General features: G+C 40.6%; 1 long non-coding RNA gene across 1 annotated transcript in view; it reads right to left on the bottom strand.

Moving 5' to 3' along the window:
• The window catches only part of Gm33251 (predicted gene, 33251), an 83795-nt gene that overhangs the window by 57102 nt on the left and 6931 nt on the right, over window positions 1–19762 (bottom strand). Inside the window, exon 2 of the long non-coding RNA NR_155348.1 lies at window positions 15675–15799. This is a non-coding gene — a long non-coding RNA (predicted gene, 33251). The remainder of the gene's footprint in view (window positions 1–15674; window positions 15800–19762) is intronic.

Here is a 19762-nt window from a genome sequence, read left to right as displayed (position 1 = left end):
TGATGGGCCATCTTTTATCCTTGCAAATACTGTCTAAGCTTATGGCAGGTACTGAAAACAAGGACAAGCCATATCTTAACAGCACACTGAGTGCTTAGCATAAATCAGTGGACAATGAAAAAGAAAAATTCCACCCTAAGAGAACCATGGTGAACTATAGTAGAAGAATCCGTGTTAGAGAGCTACTGCTATCCAGAAAGCAGAGTAGGACACAGGAATTGGGTACACTAGAATTTACAGTCCTGTTTTAAATGGGATGGTGGGTGGGCCTCAATAAGAAAGTGATGGGTACTTAAGCAAAGAGCTAAAGGGGGTGAGGTGACTAACCAGAGCAGAGACGATGAAAGCCTTAGGCAAGTGTGTGTTGACAGACTTGGAGACTAATAAATAAGGAGGTTACTGTGAGGAGGGTAAGGGGGAAAATGAGAACCGCTTCTGTCAGAAATTAGAAGCCAGTGTGTGGTTTGGGGCTTTAACCCTCAGTGGGAGCCATGTTCCTTGAGAGGTGATGAGTCCTTGATAGGACGGACTGCAATCACTCTGGAGGCCTTGGCAAGTAAGCACACCAGCAAGAACATAGAAGAAGAGTGCAGCACAGGCCCCTTTCAGTAGACTACTTCAGTTAATGGGTTCTTAATCTTTTCTATGGTAGTCTAGATACTGCTGTTAAAATGTATTTATTCTCACTGTGTAAATTCTATACAGATAGTCAAACACCAGCTTTAAAATGTGGAGATACTTAGAATTCACTGTTTTCAGCATTGAGGTTCCAAAGGAAACACTAAGACAAGAAAAGGGTGGTTTGTTTGTTTGTGTTATTATATAATCCTGATCCAGAAAATATGCTCCTCCTATCCTGCCTGTCCCAAGGGTGCCACTGCGTGTGGTGTGTGTCCACCACAGGAACAACTGGGTAGTAACTGGTAACAGCAAACGTAACTCTCTACAGACCTTAATAATCAAACCCTGGTAGTATCTGATCCATTGCCTATGGGGTGCACAGTATCTGTAAAAACATCCTCAACATCCCTAACAAAATCCCTTGATCTTAAAGAGCTTAGAGGCTAGCAATAGAAGACAGAGCTAGAAATTACTGTTATCAGTACCGTAAAAAGCATGCTGAGCACAGAAGTGTCTGAAGTGCATAGTGCAGAAGTTCTGCTCTACAAAACCAAGGTAAAAGGAGGCATTAGATGAGATGGCATCAGAGTTCCGCTGTAGGTAAGTGGAGTTTGGGGAAGCAGAGATGGGAAAGTATGATGTAAGATGTGGTGGTTTAAATAAGAAATGTCCCCATTGGCTCAGATAACTGAATATTTGATCTATAGAAGGTGGTGATATTTGGGGAGGCTGTGGGAGATACAGACTTGCTAGAAGAAGTATGTTGGGGTTTCTGTCCTTCCTCACCTAACTAAGGCACTCTTTGATTGACTTTAATAAAAAGTCTGATGACAGATTAGCTGGGCAGGAAGTAGAAGGTGGGACTTCCTGGGACTGAGAAAGGAACTCTGGGAAGAAGGAGGAAAGCTTTTAGCCAGGAGATAGGAGAGGAGATGGATGGCCCTGGAAGGTTCAGCCAGCCTTGTGGCTGGATGAGGCTAGGTGTTTGGGTTGACTTAGATGAACTATTTGAGAGTCTGCCCAGCTAAGGCCTAAGGCTTTGAAGTATTAAAAGGTCTCTGTGGGGTTATTTGTGAAAATGTTCGTTAAGGAATAATTGCCACCATATTCATTTCAGCATTAATATATACAGAAAGTAATAATTTAGTCTACAGAAGTAACTCTCTGTGAGTGGGCCTCACCCCATTTCCAGTTTGCTCTTTCTGTGATCTCTCAGCTTCCTGCTCCTCTAAACATGCCTGCCCTTGCTGCTGCGTACTCTTCTACTACCAGGACGGACTCTTATCCCTCTGTAACTATAAACCCCGGTAAACTCTTCCATAAATTGCTTTTGGTTGTGGTGTTTCACTAAAGAACAGAAAAGTAACTAATATTGACATAAAGGAAATAGTTTGATCCCAAGCATAAATGCTGGCAATTTAAAGCAGGTTCAAGGGTTGAAGAGGGTTTTAGAGGAGCTATCCCATCAACAAAGCAGATTGGTCTGTGGAGAGAATAAGGTAGCCTAGGAAGGGGAATGAGGCTAGAAAGCCATGTAGGTTACAGTGATGGGACTCTTCAATATTGTGCAACCGTGAGCAGCAAACAGTAACATGTAGGATGGAGAATCATAAAAATTGTATTTCAGAATTTCAGGAATTATCAGAAGAATGAAAGATGAACTAAAAAACAGAACCACTAAACTCTGTCCTTTTCTATAAGAATAATTACTAAGACAATCAATCCCTTAAAACAAGTAAAGTAGGAGACAAAGTCCGGGGAACCTTGCAGGGAGAATATATGCAGAGTGCAATCATCATGCAAATGGGAGGAAAGAGGGTATTCAAGAGCATGCAAGGGAATTCTAGAACACTGATGCCACTAGTAAGCTAATGACCAGGGCAGGTAGACCAGACTGTGGGGAGGGGGCTGGTAATGGTCAGGGTTTTCTCACGAACATATACTGTAGTGCTTGAGAGTAGATCATCGGTAAGTCCGTGACCAGCAAGAAAAGGCAAAAGTGGGAAAGGCCTGTGAAAAGAAAAGAAATCCATCAAATGTAGCAGTGTATTTATAAGGAAGGATTGAGGAACTGGGCGGTTTTCATTATGAGACCTCCCGAGAGTCCCCGGCGGCAGAGAGCCCCCGGCGGCAGAGAGCCCAACAGGAGCTTCTCCAGGATGGAAACAGAAGGAAAGTGGAAGCCTCATCTAAGTGACTGCAGGGAGCTGTTTGCCTCATTTTGAACACAGAAAAGATGTGAGATTTGCCTTCTTGAGGCTTTGATCTGTTATGTGAATGTAATTGGTTGAAACTTGTCTGTTGTAACATGAGCTAGTTGGACCCTACATTACGGTAAATCCCTGACCATCTAATTAAAATGCAAGGTAAAATCCTGACCATCTAATCAAAATGCAAGACAATCTTGAGTTCAATGGATTTCTGATTATTTGGTTCAATAGTGAAGATATGTAAGAGGCTACACCTATCCATAAATTAATCTCCAGTGCCACTAGAAATGTCCTAGGCAGAAAGGCAGAAGTCCAGAGTCCACAAGGCCAGCCCTGGAGTGTTCAATGCTTACCCAAAGTGCTGAAACAGTAGGTGCATCTTCCCTGACCTGATTTGTGCTGCCCACCTCAGTGAAGAGCCCTGGGGAGCAGACATTTGTGGAAGCTCAGAATTCCACCTACCTCTGACACATAACTTCTTGGTTCTTTCTAAAGCCACTTTCTGCCAGACTTTTTCTTTATACAGACCACATTTTGTCATTTATTAAAAGTATAATCTTTATTTTTGACTATTTTAAAGCATACTGTCATCTGTAGGAAATGAAAATAAAAACAGAATAATGATGTTCCCAATAACAATAAGAGGCACTGGAGAATACGGAGAATCAGGTATCCAAACTGCAACTTCCTTGCAGCCTATTTTTTCCCCTTTCATCATTGAAGAGAGAGGTGAAATGATCAGAGAAGGTGAAGTACTTATGTGAGTAGGTTACAGGCAGATGGGAAGGCAAATCAGAGAAGAAGGGGGCGGGGTCAGAGGAGCAGGCAGAGCCAAGTGTGCCAATCAAAGAGCAAAGAGCAAATTCATAGGAAGCTGTGGAGGAAGAAGGCTGAAGGAGAAGGAATAGGGGAGATTCTCATTATTAAAGATAAGCAAGTGACAGGGACACTTCTTCAACAACAGACTCCATTTATGTGCATCTACTCTGCAAACCTGGAGTTTGGTGACGGTTGGGACCTGTGGTTCTTTTTAAATGGCACCTGAGTTTAGACAAGGTGTATCTTTGGTTACACCTCCAGACCTTTCTACTAGAAAAGTCCTAGCCCTTCTTGTGGGGGAAGTAGGTTGCCTGGACACCCATCTGCTCCTCCTTTTCTGTCTTCTTTAATTTCACCAGGCTATGGAATGTGAGCTGCAGTTTCTGAACACATGAAAGGAAGTGGTGACCAAAAGAGGGATAGCTTGATTGTTACTCTGATGAGAGTGCAATTTTTATAATGCAAAGAGCTGCAATAGGCATTTGAAAGCGTCGTGTGACCTTCTCTCTGACGCATAGGACAATATAATTAACTTGCTTAGCAGCCTGGCTTCCCCTGGAAAAGATTTAGAACTCTGGTCTAGGGGCATATTTTTAGTCCTTGGAATAGACAGTTGTTATTTTCCATGAGAATTGCAAGCATCTTTATGTTTATTTTAAGCTGTCTATTCTATGAATCCATAATTCTTTAAGTATTAGTTATGGCTTATCTGGGACTTAAGAGGAGGAAAGAGGCTAGTACTCCAAAGTGTGTTAAATAATGTAAGGTGCAAGCTCCAGCCGGGGAAAGAAATTGTAAAGCTAAAGAATTCAATTTAGTTTTCAACTCCCTCTGGGCTATGTAACCTTCCAGGGCCTTTGAGGAATGCTTTCGAACTCCTGCAGGGTTCAACCAAAATAATTTTTTCAACACTGTATGAATTAAGTGGAGATGGGGTCCTCAGGATTCCATAGACTGTTCATGGCTATGCAGTAGTTCCCCCCAGGAAATATCATCTTGTTCCTCCTTGAAATGAATGCTCTCAACCTGCCAGAGAATTCCCAAAGAAGCCACTTTACCTCAGCCTAGTCCCTTAATAGAGTCCCACTGAGCCATTGTCCATTATCATGGGAGCTTAAAATCTTAAGCTCTTTTAAATTTTTCTGTGCAGACTTCCTCCAAGATGCCTTAAATGACCTAGATGCTAATGCCACATTCTGACTTCAGTTGGTTATCTGGGGAAATCCCAGCACAGCAAACTGAGGACAAATAAGAAATTCATTCAGACAGTGGTCTGGAAAGTGAGGAGAAACTGTTCCGCCCGTGGGGTTGGCACAGCAGTTTGGCATCTGCACTCTGAGCCCAGCTAAATTGCTCTGCCGCTAAAAGATGCCTAATGGCATGCCCAGAAGTGGAACAAACACAGTCCTGTGCTCCTGTGTTTTGGATGCAGCTGTAAACATCACTCTGTAGAAGAACTAAAAATATTTTCAAAGTAATGGTAACTCCTTGCTCGCAAGCACAAACCCGTGACCCATAATAAATAACCTATATTACTGTCATAATTCTGCCACAGCTGTGTGCAACATACCAACTATGTTCATGATCGTTACCTTACTCAGGCCTGAGAAGCAGCCCATGAGGGCAGGTGCTTGGCCTCTGCTTCACAATGGAGGTATCCAAAGTCGGTATCAGAAGGTAACGCTGGGTTTGATACCAACGGCTTCCTATTCTGACTTTCTAGTCTATGCTACTTATTAGTCTTCATTGCTACCCAGCCTTTGAAATAATCCTTAAGGAAGCTGGAGTCAGGGGATGGAACGCTTTGCCACATCCCCCTGCACAGAGTTAGCTAAAGGCAGGAAGAACGTGGGCTGCTGGGAATTATAATTCTAGATGCTCAGAGAGACGTTTTGACTCAATGAGTAAGTAAGCCAATGCACACTGGTGCCAGGGATTCAACCCAAGTTAGATGCCAGCACAGCGCTACAAACGTCATGACCAATCAAAACACGATCAGTAGCTTAGCCCTCATTGGGGTTTTCCTGGAGACTTCATGGTTAGAAAGACCATCCACTTTGTGCAGCAGAACAGGGACCAGAGACAGAAGCATCAAAATGAACAATTTAATGTAAAAGAAACCAGTGGGCAGAAAATGAAATCCTCCCCAATTGGGCTACATGTAAGGAACAGCGTGCACCAGCAATGCCACCGACAAGCACACTTGGGCAGGACAGGTGCTGTGTAAATGACATATAAACATTCGTAGCCTCGTGCACGGCCCACAGACTTTTGAGCCTTCCCTCAGCTCCTAGCCCACCCCTATTCTCAGAAGTGCGCTCCTTTTTCTTCATAAAGAAGATACTTCTATTTATAGCCACGTGGCCCTGGTGTAATGCATTGTCCTGGGACATGAGACCCCAGAAACTTCAGCAGGTACCTTCAGGATTCAGATCCACAGCTTAACAGTAGGACCAGTCACAATGAAGTAGGCAATGAGAATTCTATTTCCTTCTGATTGTATCTTTCTGTGTGCGATAACTGAGAACTTTCCACTAAGCTAATAACCTATAATTTTACTGTTTAAAATCTTCAGATTATTTCTGGTAATGGTAATATCAACTGATAGCATGCAGGCAATTGCCTTAAAAATATTAAATTTTGTAAAGTGTAGTATGCACACAGCAAAGAACAATAATATACAGCCAAATTTTCATGCATCTGTACTTGGCACTCAGGTCAAGACCATTCTGGACACTGGGCCTCACCTCATCTATCCATTTTTTTTTAATATCTTTCCAGTAGGGCCATCTCTCTCTCTTAACATAAATTTGTGCTCTCTTTCTCAAATAAACTCTTGTTAAAATAATTCATTCCTAATCACTTCTCATCTGTGTGAAAAAGGAAGGTTACAAACTTAGAAAGGGCAGCCGAATATCAACTCAGCAACAAGATCTGAAACACATAGGGCCCATTCTCTAGGAGACCCATGGCCAGACACCCGAATCTTCAACTTCTCAGAAAGAATTCTTTTTCCCAAGATGATAAGAAATGGTGAATACTTCAGATGGCTTCAGGAAGTGCTTTTAAATTCTCCCCCAGAAGCTGAGTAGAGCTCTCCCTCCATTTCATCTTCCTTCATTCTTGCTGTTGAAATATTGATCTATTGTTCAGCGGAAGGATTATTCCTCTGTCAAAGCCAGAGCTACATATTTGTTGGGAGAAAAGTAGTTAGTATTCAACACACTGGGAGAAGCCCTTTCTAAATTAAATGAAATTTCAGTATGGCTATATAATACCAAATCTGATTGCCTGATTTTTAACAGAGATTTGGTTAAACTCAATTTTATATGTAATTTTCTATTTGTAGGAACTAATAGAAGGAAATTGTAATCGACATGAAAGAGAACAAGAACCTTACAGTTTGTCATACTCTGTTATGCATTAAAATGATAACGCTGATTTCATGCTTCACGATTTCATTAAGTTTCCTGCTGTCATTAATGCTTTTATAACTAAAATAACCTTAACTTTAACTCAAAACCAAGTACATATTTACATACTTGCAGTCAGATTTTAGAGGGTTTCCCCCTTAAATGTATGGTGTGATTAACCTTTCCACCAGAGTTTGCATTTGATTTTGGCAGACAGGCAAAAGAGGAGGAGGAGGATGAGGAGGAGGAAGAGGAGGAGGAGGAGGAGGAGGAGGAGGAGGAGGAGGAGAAGAAGGAGAAGAAGAAGAAGAAGAAGAAGAAGAAGAAGAAGAAGAAGAAGAAGAAGAAGAAGAAGAAGAAGAAGAAGAAGAAGAAGAAGAAGAAGAAGCAGCTTAGTCAGTGGAAATTCTAAAGAAAATACTTCCTAATGAGTAGGGTTACAGATCAAATAAGGGTTGTGTGCTCTTTGCTGTTTCTTTTAAATTAGTCTGTTATTGGTAGTTGTCTTTCCATCTTCATCAAATACAGTACTAAATTTTGATCTTTTGAAGTTGACACTATTACGTATATATGTTTTATTATGGTTTATGTATAGACATATATAAATAATGTGTATTTTTCTTCCTTAGTGATCCCTTTAGTATGTGTATATAAATGTCTATTGCATATGTGTGAAAATATCTATACATATATACTTGCATAAATGGTTGCAGATATAGCCCCTATATCTATCTGTGATGTATTCCTTTGTTATAAATATAAACAGGTGTAGATATGTAAGTCACAGACAGTAGTTTCTGATCCAGTTATCTAAATTTTATGCCTTTCAAAAACTAGCTTTGTAAGTAATTTTGTTATCAATTAAAACTAATAATAACTAACGTTTATTGAATGATAAGTGCTAAGCATGTTGCTAGGTGCCTCAGTCTGTACAAACACAAAATAGTTGCTTTTATTACAAGCCCCATTACACATACAAGAACACAAAGACCTAGGAAATATAAGGACTTTCGCCAAGTCCCACAGTTACACATGGCAGAGTCAAGGCTCAAAATCAATGTTCCTAAAGACAAATGCTTATAATTATCTGCTCAGCTAGCTTGCCAAGCTCCAGGTGGTTCAGAGCTACCCTCTGGTCTCATTAGCAACTCCTTGGAAAGGTCTTCCTCATTCACTTTAGAATTAAGAAATAGCATCTTCAAGTATCATAAGTGTATTTTGATTGAAGTTTTATTTGACCTACAGGAATATTGGGGAATAATAGGTTTTTTTCATAAATATTTCTACATGCTCTGTTTAAATCTCATTTTAAAATATCAATAAAATATTGTAATTTTCACAAATAGGTTAGAAGTTGTTTCTCCACAAATAATCTTATCTAATCTATATTTTCTATTGACAGAATGATCACACTATATTTTAGATGCCACCCAGAATCCATGTGTTGGAAACATAATCTCCAAAGTTAAATGTTGATGTTATTTGGAGGCAAGAACCTTTGAAAGGTATCTGACCACAAACGACCAACAGGCAGATGGATTTGTGGGTTAGTGACTTTGTTATAAAAGCAAACTCTGTCTAAATAGTTCCTCCATCTCATAGATGAAGCTCTCCACCACACTGTATTTATCAATAAGGCTCTTACCAGATGCCAAGTAAGGGCCATCAACATCCTTTTAGGGCTGACTGATCAGGCCCCAGAACTAAGAGTTAGACAAAAGTCTTTATTATCTATCTACCCAGCCTACAGCACTCAGTAACAGCAATCAGAAAAACAAGAGGAGTGATGGATATTAAGTATGTATTATAATTATTCTCAAGCATCATACAAACCTGAGGTCCTACACTAATGGCAAGCTAATAAGCCATCCTATAACTGGATCATGAATGTTGGAAATAAGAGGCTCTTGAATGGGAGAATGAATGTCATTGTTTACAGCAAAGACTGTAAGAGTGCCAGTGGGCTATGCTTGTGAGTGCCCCAGTCTCCTGTGGGCTGAAGTCAAAAGACCGTTATGGATGCTTCCATAAGCAATAGGCTGAGAGGAAGCCCTGATCTTGGGGGACTCTGCTTATATAGGGAACAGAAGCACATAAGTGCTTCACATGAGTGGATATTAGCTCATCCTTCAAAAACAACTTTACAAGCAGAACCCAAGAGATGACTAGAGTAAGCAAATGATTAAGGTAAGGTCTTGTATTCTTGTCATATCCAGTGAAAACATGAATGGCCACTTAGGGAAGAAGACAAAGGCTCATATTTACTAGCTCCGTCTGTTACAGGGACATGTATCCGTTTATCATTTTCCCTTCCTTCCTTCCTTCCTTCCTTCCTTCCTTCCTTCCTTCCTTCCTTCCCTCAGCAAAGATACATGTGAATGACATTGGATTTTATACATTTGCTCTGTATTCAGAAAATTTATTGAAATCATTATTTGGCAGGAAGGAAGGAAGGAAGGAAGGAAGGAAGGAAGGAAGGAAGGAAGGAAGGAAGGAAGGGAGGGAGGGAGGGAGAGAAGGGAGGGAGGGAGGGAGGAAGGAAGGAAGGAAGGAAGGAAGGAAGGAAGGAAGGAAGGAAGGAAGGAAAGAAGGGAAAAATGATAAATGGATGCATGTTAAATGGTTATTTGACTATATACATATATATATATATGTATATTCTACAAAGTCAGTATTTCTGAGAAGTATCTCTTTCTTTACCAAACATATTCCCCAAAATAAATCCTGTAAAATTTGAAATTTGGGGCAAACCAGAATTCTCTGCCTTGGGCTTCTAAATGCCAAGGCAAAAGTCAATTTGTTTGCTCAATTTTTATGTCTGTAACAGACAGAGCAGTAAATATGAATCTTTACATTTATTTTACTTAGTTTTTAAAAAGCCAATATGAACCAATGCTAGCCTGTGTTTAAGTGTCAACACATCTAGCTTTTATGTCCCAAGCACATACGGCATTTATGTACATGAAAATGATAAAGGCCCACCCATCCAGCACTTTGCAATTGTCCTTAGCTTACTACTGATATACACTGCCTTGGTGAGTTCTCCAAAGCACAGTGACCTGATCCTGTCACCTTTTCTCTTTAAGGAGAGGGAAACATTTCACGCGCACAAGCACACAACCGTGCACACACTTGTGCACGATGCACTCAAAGGGTGCCTCCCTTTACCTTCAACATGAAACTGAGTGGCTTGTGATCTGTGTGCCTCTTAAGCTTTGCTGCTGGCATGGCATTCTGCTGAACCAAAACTCTAGGGAATAACACAAAGATTACAGCTCCCCAAGCAAGACCAAACTTTTGGGGCCTTTGTGTACCCTGCTCCTTCTGTTTGGAACACTTGTCCCTAGCACCATTTTCTCTTGCCAACATTTTATTGTCTTTAATTCATTTTGAATTTTGCATTTCAGCAAAGCCTTTTCCTGAATGCCCCTCCCAGGGAACAGACTTCTCTGTGATGTGTTTGTGAGTACTAACCTGTCTTCTGTCCTTGTCCTTCCTTTACCTCTGGACAAAGTCTCATTGCCAATAAGGGGTTTTGTGGGCTCTTAACCTTGAGACCCAACTCCTGCAAAACCAGGCAAAGAACTGACATCAAAAAATGCTCAATTGACTGTTAACGCTCCATCAAAACAGGAAAATTGAAGAAAGAGCTAGTGTCCCCTGTGTAGAAGAACACAGACTTGGAGGAAAGACCAAGTTTCTCCATGTTTCTGAGAAGCTAGACTGTATGTAGGTGGCTGCACGAGAAGGCCAGCCTTCAGTGGCTGCGGTAGTGCATCTCCAGATATGCGCATCTGTGGGAGCGGGTGCTCAGGCTCACTTGCATCCTTTTCTATAAGTTGCTACCATTCTGATAAATCATCTCAGCCCCTGATTTGCATTTTTAAAAAGCCTGCTAGGGAAAGGCAATGTTAATTCAAAGGAGTACATCAAAGCTGTAAGTGAAGAAGATATTTTAGGACAAATGGAAAACCCATGTACCTATCTAATCAAACCTTACAGAAATCAGCTACTTCATCAGCTTTTTGAAGTTCATCGATATAATTTGAAAATTCTCTCTCTCCCTCTCTCTCTCTCTCTCTCTCTCTCTCTCTCTCTCTCACACACACACACACACACACACACACACTTAACCATGCATGCATGCACAAGTTAGTCTTTTTTTGAAAAACAAAACACAATGCTATAATTTTTAAAGGAATTCTTCAAGAACAAAATTTAGTAGTGGGAAAAAAAAAAAAACTGAATGCCCAAAGACAGACAACCTAAAGTGGCCCTGGTCATGCAGCACTGAAGAAGGAAGTGACAACTGCTTCCCCTAATGACTGACACCAAATTAATGCTCTGTGTTCTAAAATGGCTCTGTGCTTCTAACTGCCCACACTCTGATGAAAGCCAACAACACAGGGTTTAGTACCAGTTGTTAAAAATAAACTGTGAGTGCTCGCAGAAGAGACATTATTAAATAGAAAACACATCATTGCACGGAAAAGCTCTGGATCCCCAGCAATGGGAACCCCCTACAGAGAACACAATTGCCCCCAGACATTCAGCTGACCCCCAAGATACAAACCCTGCCAGAGATTACAGCTTCCCAACCTGGGGAGGGGTAAATCAGGGACTAAAGCTTTGGTTCCCAGTGGGACGTCCTGTTAACCTGGGATAACTCAGAAGCAGCAGCACCAGCCTGCATGGGGCTTAGTAATCAAGCACCTAGCAATTTCTTGTATTTGACACGGGGTCTCAAAAAAAAATCTACACAATTTTCCAAGGGTATTTTTTCCTTTGCCTCTTGAGCTCATGGGTAGTTTAAGTGAAGATTAATCCAAGGGCTTTCTATGTTATACTTATGTCGTTTAAATATTGCATTGGAAGACTCGTTTAATACCCAAGAAGAATCCCACTGATCCTCTTTATTAAGCTCTTTAAAGGAACTCTTTAGACAGTGAACAGAGCTGAATATTAGAGTCTTCATTTAAGCTCAAGCTTTACTCTGCTACAGGGTACTTATATTCAAATTAGATGGTCCCCTAGGTCATTTTAGCATAGGCTCTGTGGTATATCCATACACACACATACACACAAACACACACACACACACACACACACACACACACACACACACACACACACACACATTCCTGAACCTTTCAAAGCACAGAGAAAATTAACATCTTTTACCAACCACTCTGTTCATACAAGATAGAAAGCAGAAGAGTGGGCTGGAGAGATGGCTCAGTAGTTAAAAAGCACTCATTGCTCTTTCAAACGTCCTGAGTTCGATTCCTAGAACCAACATGGTAGCTCACAAAACTCTGATGTCATCTGTCTACTTGTGTGTAGATGTACTTGCAGAAAACTACCCATATCTAGATAAATACATAAATAGATCCTTTAAAAATCAAATAAAAAGTTTTTAAAAGACAGAAATGCACATTTTATTCAGTAAGGAGTTTATCTTATTGGAACTGTGGAAGTTGAGAAGGAAATGCTATTGAGAACTCACAGACAAGGGTAGCAACTTGCCCTAGGGCTCACCTATCTATCATGAGGTTATCCTTGTTGTAACCAACTCTAACACAGAAAGGCTCTTCAGTACACTTACAGCTCCCCCGTGGTTCCTCCTCTCTCTTAAAGCTATGAGTTATCGAGCGGAGCTAGAAAATAAAAGCACAGAAAACTGACTGCTTGGCTTCCGAAGACTCAACTTCTTTCCCATCTGGAGCACTTTTCAGCTTTAGGTAATGGTTATTATAAGATTCATATACTAAAAATAAAACTGTAGCTGGTAATGTGTTAACTGATATTAGTCATAACTACCAATAGAATACGTGAAGCACTCAGTAGTAATGAAAGAAAAAGATCTGATATGTCTATGGGTATGGTAGGAAAGGAACACTGAGCATGAAATCTGCAGTGGAGAGAGTGATTTAGACAGTGCTCCCCAAGGGGCTGCTATAGAACCCTGAGAAAGACCAAGGACCAGACTGTTTTAGTTAGAATGTTTGCAGCTACCAATAAGATACGGTTTAACCAACTCAAGAATTCATAATCTTGCATAATAAATAAATATCTGACTTACAACAGGCTCTGTAGGAGTGTATGGAGATACTATTAGTACTAATGTTTTTGCTATCATTTTATACATAATGTATACATGATATTATTATACATACATTATGTTTATCTATACATGATGTATATCTATTACTGCTGTATAAGGATTCAAGGCAGGATGTTTTCAAGGTTTTTAAGATGGCACTTATATTCAGGTGATTTTCCTTTTTGTGTTTTAGCATGCATACCATGACATTGCTTCTTCCTCTTGTAAGCTCAAAAGGCTGCAGCAATTTCACAGGCCATTTTCAGAAAAAAAAATCACACCCCAAAATGAAAACAGCAATGCTTTAGAGAGGGCTGTCTCCAAAGCCCTTAGCAGCCATCCCTTAGCATTACACGAGTCAATACTGAGTCACTTGTCATGTCTGCACTAGCTGCAAGGAAGGCTTGGGAAAATGTAGCTGACATTTTTTGTATTACATGGATCTATTCAACAAAGACAAGATAGAGCAGCTCCTGAGAAGCCAACTCAAAGTGCCAGTCAGCCATGCAATGAGGCTGTTTCCCCCAGCAGACACTGCTCAAGGTATATAGGAGCTCCCAGAGCTTTCTGAGGTGATGAGGCACTCTTAGGATGCTACGGGATGATGTGATATCATCATAAAGAAAATTATAATTTAAGATTAGCCCTTTTACCTCTGGTCACATAATAAATATATATTAGGGTCTTGAAAAAGGGAATCTGTGCTCTCCAGCAAGAAATCAAAGTAATATGAGGATCAGGATTTCTTGAAGAAATGGTATCCTTTTTTAATTATGGAGGCCCTCAAATGCACCACAAATTTTAGTATAGCATCATGGACAGCCATGGAGCTGGGACAGGGCAGCTAGATGCCACAGAATATGGATAAGCAGAAAGTCATGCCCACTGAACAACAGATGTGGCCACCACCTGTCAGCCAAGGGAGTGGCCTATGAAGGGGATAGCTATCCCTGCAGTGCTCTCACTGCCCCACTGCTTGCAGAATTTTGCTTTCTGGAGGGCAAGAACAGAACTGTACATTGGCAAATAAGGAAAGTGGATCACTCCCTTGGAAGAAATGGTATTCAGAGATTCAAGTCCACCTACAGAGGAAATCTAGTCTAGACTGAATATTTTTGAAGAAACAGACATCACAAACAGGATTGTATAGCATCAAAGTAAAGTACTATTCACACTAATCTTCACAAATCTTCATCCCACAAGGATGTTTATTAGACATCTGTTGACAGGGATGCTGAAAACACAAATGAAGAAGGGTCCAGGTAAACAGTCATTTGGAGCTTGCCTCAGTAACAACCATAAGAAGACATGGAAAAGTTGGCCACAGAGATGAAGGATATCAGAGAGAATTGTCCCTATTAGGTCTACAGCTCTAATATCAAGCAGATTTCAATTCAAATAAAACTTAATAGCTGCATGTCAACAATATGATGTCTCAAGCTTTAGTGTCCCCTACAAAACAAGGATGATTTGTTTAGATAGTCTGTTGTGAAGACGAAGTGAATTAGTATATGTAAATGTCATAGAACATTACCTCTGCTTATTATAAATACTAGTGACTCCTGAGAAGAGAAGGCTAATAGGAGACCACAGTCCTAACCTTGGTGATGTAGGGGTGGTACTGATGCCAAGGTCCTGTTCCCCAGGTGGTTCTTGATCTATCAGTAAAGATGCCATGGGCTAATTGCTGGGTGGAAGGAATAGATGGGACTTCTGGGTCCCCACAAGCAAGCTAGCAGACATAAGGAGAGGAGGATGTAGTTTTCACCCTGCTTCAGAGGGAGAAAAGCAAGCCAGCCATGTCAGATCTTGGTCAAAGTGAACATAGGTTGCTTCTTCAGGCAGGAGGTTGGGGGTGTTGAGCTGGGAGTTAAGGTGGCTAAGCAACTGGAGTTGGGTGCAGATTTAGGGTGCTGAGCTGGGAGTACTAGGAAGGGCATGCTAGCCAAGGTAGATTAGTAGTGACCAGCAATTGAGCCAAGAAGGCAAGTTGAAATTGAGCTACTGTGTGTGTCTGTGTTTTTTATCTGTTGATCCAATATTCTCTGAGCAGGGGTGGTAGCACAGTACACCCAGAGCTTAGTGGGGGGGGGGAGCTAAAGCTACATGCAACAGATGACATCAAACAGAATCACAAACTTTGTGTGAAACCAGTTAAAGGGAGAGCTCAGTGGAAGAGGCAAGGAGTTGATAAGAGAAATGTTTTGCACATGGGATACATTTACCTTTAATATAGCCTTTGTTGCATTAATTAGCTGTTTTATTAAACAACTCTGAATGCTGAAGGTGAAGGCAAAACTTCTATGAGACAGTTTTTAGAACTTCCCTGTGGTGTATAAACCAACAAAGCTGAGTAGGCAGAGCTAAGTCATTTGCATCTCACAACTTTTGCTAACTTAAGTGGACACAAAGCAGGCATTCTATTTAAGTTCTTTTACATCAATTTAAAAGATAAGATGTATAATTTAAAGATAGACATGAAGAAATATCTACAGAACTTGGAAATACCTGAAGTCTTGAGCCTTCTATGAAGTGGCATTGCTCAGGAACTGGTGTGAAGCTTGGATTCCAAAGCAGTTCTCTAGGTCCATCATCTTGTCATTCGCTCCTCCCCAGAGGTCCACAGAACTCTTCTGGAATCACAAATCACATTGTCTCACCTTCTACATCTCCTACTTCTTTTTTTTTTTTTCCATTTTTTATTAGGTATTTAACTCATTTACATTTCCAATGCTATACCAAAAGTCCCCCATATCCACCCACCCCCACTCCCCTGCCCACCCACTCCCCCTTTTTGGCCCTGGTGTTCCCCTGTACTGGGGCATATAAAGTTTGCAAGTCCAATGGGCCTCTCTTTCCAGTGATGGCCGACTAGGCCATCTTTTGATATATATGCAGCTAGAGTCAAGAGCTCCGGGGTACTGGTTAGTTCATAATGTTGTTCCACCTATAGGGTTGCAGATCCCTTTAGCTCCTTGGCTACTTTCTCTAGCTCCTCCATTGGGAGCCCTATGATCCATCCATTAGCTGACTGTGAGCATCCACTTCTGTGTTTGCTAGGCCCCGGCATAGTCTCACAAGAGACAGCTACATCTGGGTCCTTTCAATAAAATCTTGCTAGTGTATGCAATGGTGTCAGCGTTTGGATGCTGATTATGGGGTGGATCCCTGGATATGGCAGTCTCTACATGGTCCATCCTTTCATCTCAGCTCCAAACTTTGGCTCTGTAACTCCTTCCATGGGTGTTTTGTTCCCAAATCTAAGGAGGGGCATAGTGTCCACACTTCAGTCTTCATTCTTCTTGAGTTTCATGTGTTTAACAAATTATATCTTATATCTTGGGTATCCTAAGTTTGGGGCTAATATCCACTTATCAGTGAATACATATTGTGTGAGTTTCTTTGTGAATGTGTTACCTCACTCAGGATGATGCCCTCCAGGTCCATCCATTTGGCTAGGAACTTCATAAATTCATTCTTTTTAATAGCTGAGTAGTACTCCATTGTGTAGATGTACCACATTTTCTGTATCCATTCCTCTGTTGAGGGGCATCTAGGTTCTTTCCAGCTTCTGGCTATTATAAATAAGGCTGCTATGAACATAGTGGAGCATGTGTCCTTCTTACCTGTTGGGGCATCTTCTGGATATATGCCCAGGAGAGGTATTGCTGGATCCTCCGGTAGTACTATGTCCAGTTTTCTGAGGAACCGCCAGACTGATTTCCAGAGTGGTTGTACAAGCCTGCACTCCCACCAACAATGGAGGAGTGTTCCTCTTTCTCCACATCCACGCCAGCATTTGCTGTCACCTGAATTTTTGATCTTAGCCATTCTGACTGGTGTGAGGTGGAATCTCAGGGTTGTTTTGATTTGCATTTCCCTGATGATTAAGGATGTTGAACATTTTTTCAAGTGCTTCTCTGCCATTCGGTATTCCTCAGGTGAGAATTCTTTGTTCAGTTCTGAGCCCCATTTTTTAATGGGGTTATTTGATTTTCTGAAGTCCACCTTCTTGAGTTCTTTATATATGTTGGATATTAGTCCCCTATCTGATTTAGGATAGGTAAAGATCCTTTCCCAATCTGTTGGTGGTCTTTTTGTCTTATTGACGGTGTCTTTTGCCTTGCAGAAACTTTGGAGTTTCATTAGGTCCCATTTGTCAATTCTCGATCTTACAGCACAAGCCATTGCTGTTCTGTTCAGGAATTTTTCCCCTGTGCCCATATCTTCAAGGCTTTTCCCCACTTTCTCCTCTATAAGTTTCAGTGTCTCTGGTTTTATGTGAAGTTCCTTGATCCACTTAGATTTGACCTTAGTACAAGGAGATAAGTATGGATCGATTCGCATTCTTCTACACGATAACAACCAGTTGTGCCAGCACCAATTGTTGAAAATGCTGTCTTTCTTCCACTGGATGGTTTTAGCTCCCTTGTCGAAGATCAAGTAACCATAGGTGTGTGGGTTCATTTCTGGGTCTTCAATTCTATTCCAATGGTCTACTTGTCTGTCTCTATACCAGTACCATGCAGTTTTTATCACAATTGCTCTGTAGTAAAGCTTTAGGTCTGGCATGGTGATTCCGCCAGAAGTTCTTTTATCCTTGAGAAGACTTTTTGCTATCCTAGGTTTTTTGTTATTCCAGACAAATTTGCAAATTGCTCATTCCAATTCGTTGAAGAATTGAGTTGGAATTTTGATGGGGATTGCATTGAATCTGTAGATTGCTTTTGGCAAGATAGCCATTTTTACAATGTTGATCCTGCCAATCCATGAGCATGGGAGATCTTTCCATCTTCTGAGATCTTCCTTAATTTCTTTCTTCAGAGATTTGAAATTTTTATCATACAGATCTTTCACTTCCTTAGTTAGAGTCACGCCGAGATATTTTATATTATTTGTGACTATTGAGAAGGGTGTTGTTTCCCTAATTTCTTTCTCAGCCTGTTTATTCTTTGTATAGAGAAAGGCCATTGACTTGTTTGAGTTTATTTTATATCCAGCTACTTCACCGAAGCTGTTTATCAGGTTTAGGAGTTCTCTGGTAGAATTTTTAGGGTCACTTATATATACTATCATATCATCTGCAAAAAGTGATATTTTGACTTCCTCTTTTCCAATTTGTATCCCCTTGATCTCCTTTTGTTGTCGAATTGCTCTGGCTAATACTTCAAGTACTATGTTGAAAAGGTAGGGAGAAAGTGGGCAGCCTTGTCTAGTCCCTGATTTTAGTGGGATTGCTTCCAGCTTCTCTCCATTTACTTTGATGTTGGCTACTGGTTTGCTGTAGATTGCTTTTATCATGTTTAGGTATGGGCCTTGAATTCCTGATCTTTCCAAAACTTTTATCATGAATGGGTGTTGGATCTTGTCAAATGCTTTTTCTGCATCTAACGAGATGATCATGTGGTTTTTGTCTTTGTTTATATAATGGATTACATTGATGGATTTTCGTATATTAAACCATCCCTGCATCCCTGGAATAAAACCTACTTGGTCAGGATGGATGATTGCTTTAATGTGTTCTTGGATTCGGTTAGCGAGAATTTTATTGAGGATTTTTGCATCGATATTCATAAGAGAAATTGGTCTGAAGTTCTCTATCTTTGTTGGATCTTTCTGTGGTTTAGGTATCAGAGTAATAGTGGCTTCATAAAATGAGTTGGGTAGAGTACCTTCTACTTCTATTTTGTGAAATAGTTTGTGCAGAATTGGAATTAGATCTTCTTTGAAGGTCTGATAGAACTCTGCACTAAACCCATCTGGTCCTGGGCTTTTTTTGGTTGGGAGACTATTAATAACTGCTTCTATTTCTTTAGGTGATATGGGACTTTTAGATGGTCAACTTGATCCTGATTCAACTTTGGTACCTGGTATCTGTCCAGAAATTTGTCCATTTCATCCAGGTTTTCCAGTTTTGTTGAGTATAGCCTTTTGTAGAAGGATCTGATGGTGTTTTGGATTTCTTCAGGATCTGTTGTTATGTCTCCCTTTCCATTTCTGATTTTGTTAATTAGGATTTTGTCCCTGTGCCCTTTAGTGAGTCTAGCTAAGGGTTTATCTATCTTGTTGATTTTCTCAAAGAACCAACTCCTCGTTTGGTTAATTCTTTGAATAGTTCTTCTTGTTTCCACTTGGTTGATTTCACCCCTGAGTTTGATTATTTCCTGCCGTCTACTCCTCTTGGGTGAATTTGCTTCCTTTTTTTCTAGGGCTTTTAGATGTGTTGTCAAGCTGCTAGTATGTGCTGTCTCCCGTTTCTTCTTGGAGGCACTCAGAGCTATGAGTTTCCCTCTTAGAAATGCTTTCATTGTGTCCCATAGGTTTGGGTACGTTGTGGCTTCATTTTCATTAAACTCTAAAAAGTCTTTAATTTCTTTCTTTATTCCTTCCTTGACCAAGGTATCATTGAGAAGAGTGTTATTCAGTTTCCACGTGAATGTTGGCTTTCCATTATTTATGTTGTTATTGAAGATCAGTCTTAGGCCATGGTGGTCTGATAGGATACATGGGACAATTTCAATATTTTTGTATCTATTGAGGCCTGTTTTGTGACCAATTATATGGTCAATTTTGGAGAAGGTCCCGTGAGGTGCTGA

This window comes from Mus musculus, chromosome 15 (assembly GCF_000001635.26).
Source record: "Mus musculus strain C57BL/6J chromosome 15, GRCm38.p6 C57BL/6J".
NCBI classification, from domain to species: Eukaryota; Metazoa; Chordata; class Mammalia; order Rodentia; family Muridae; genus Mus; species Mus musculus.
Note: the sequence above shows the minus strand (reverse complement) of the source record. Positions and strands in the feature narration are given on the sequence as shown.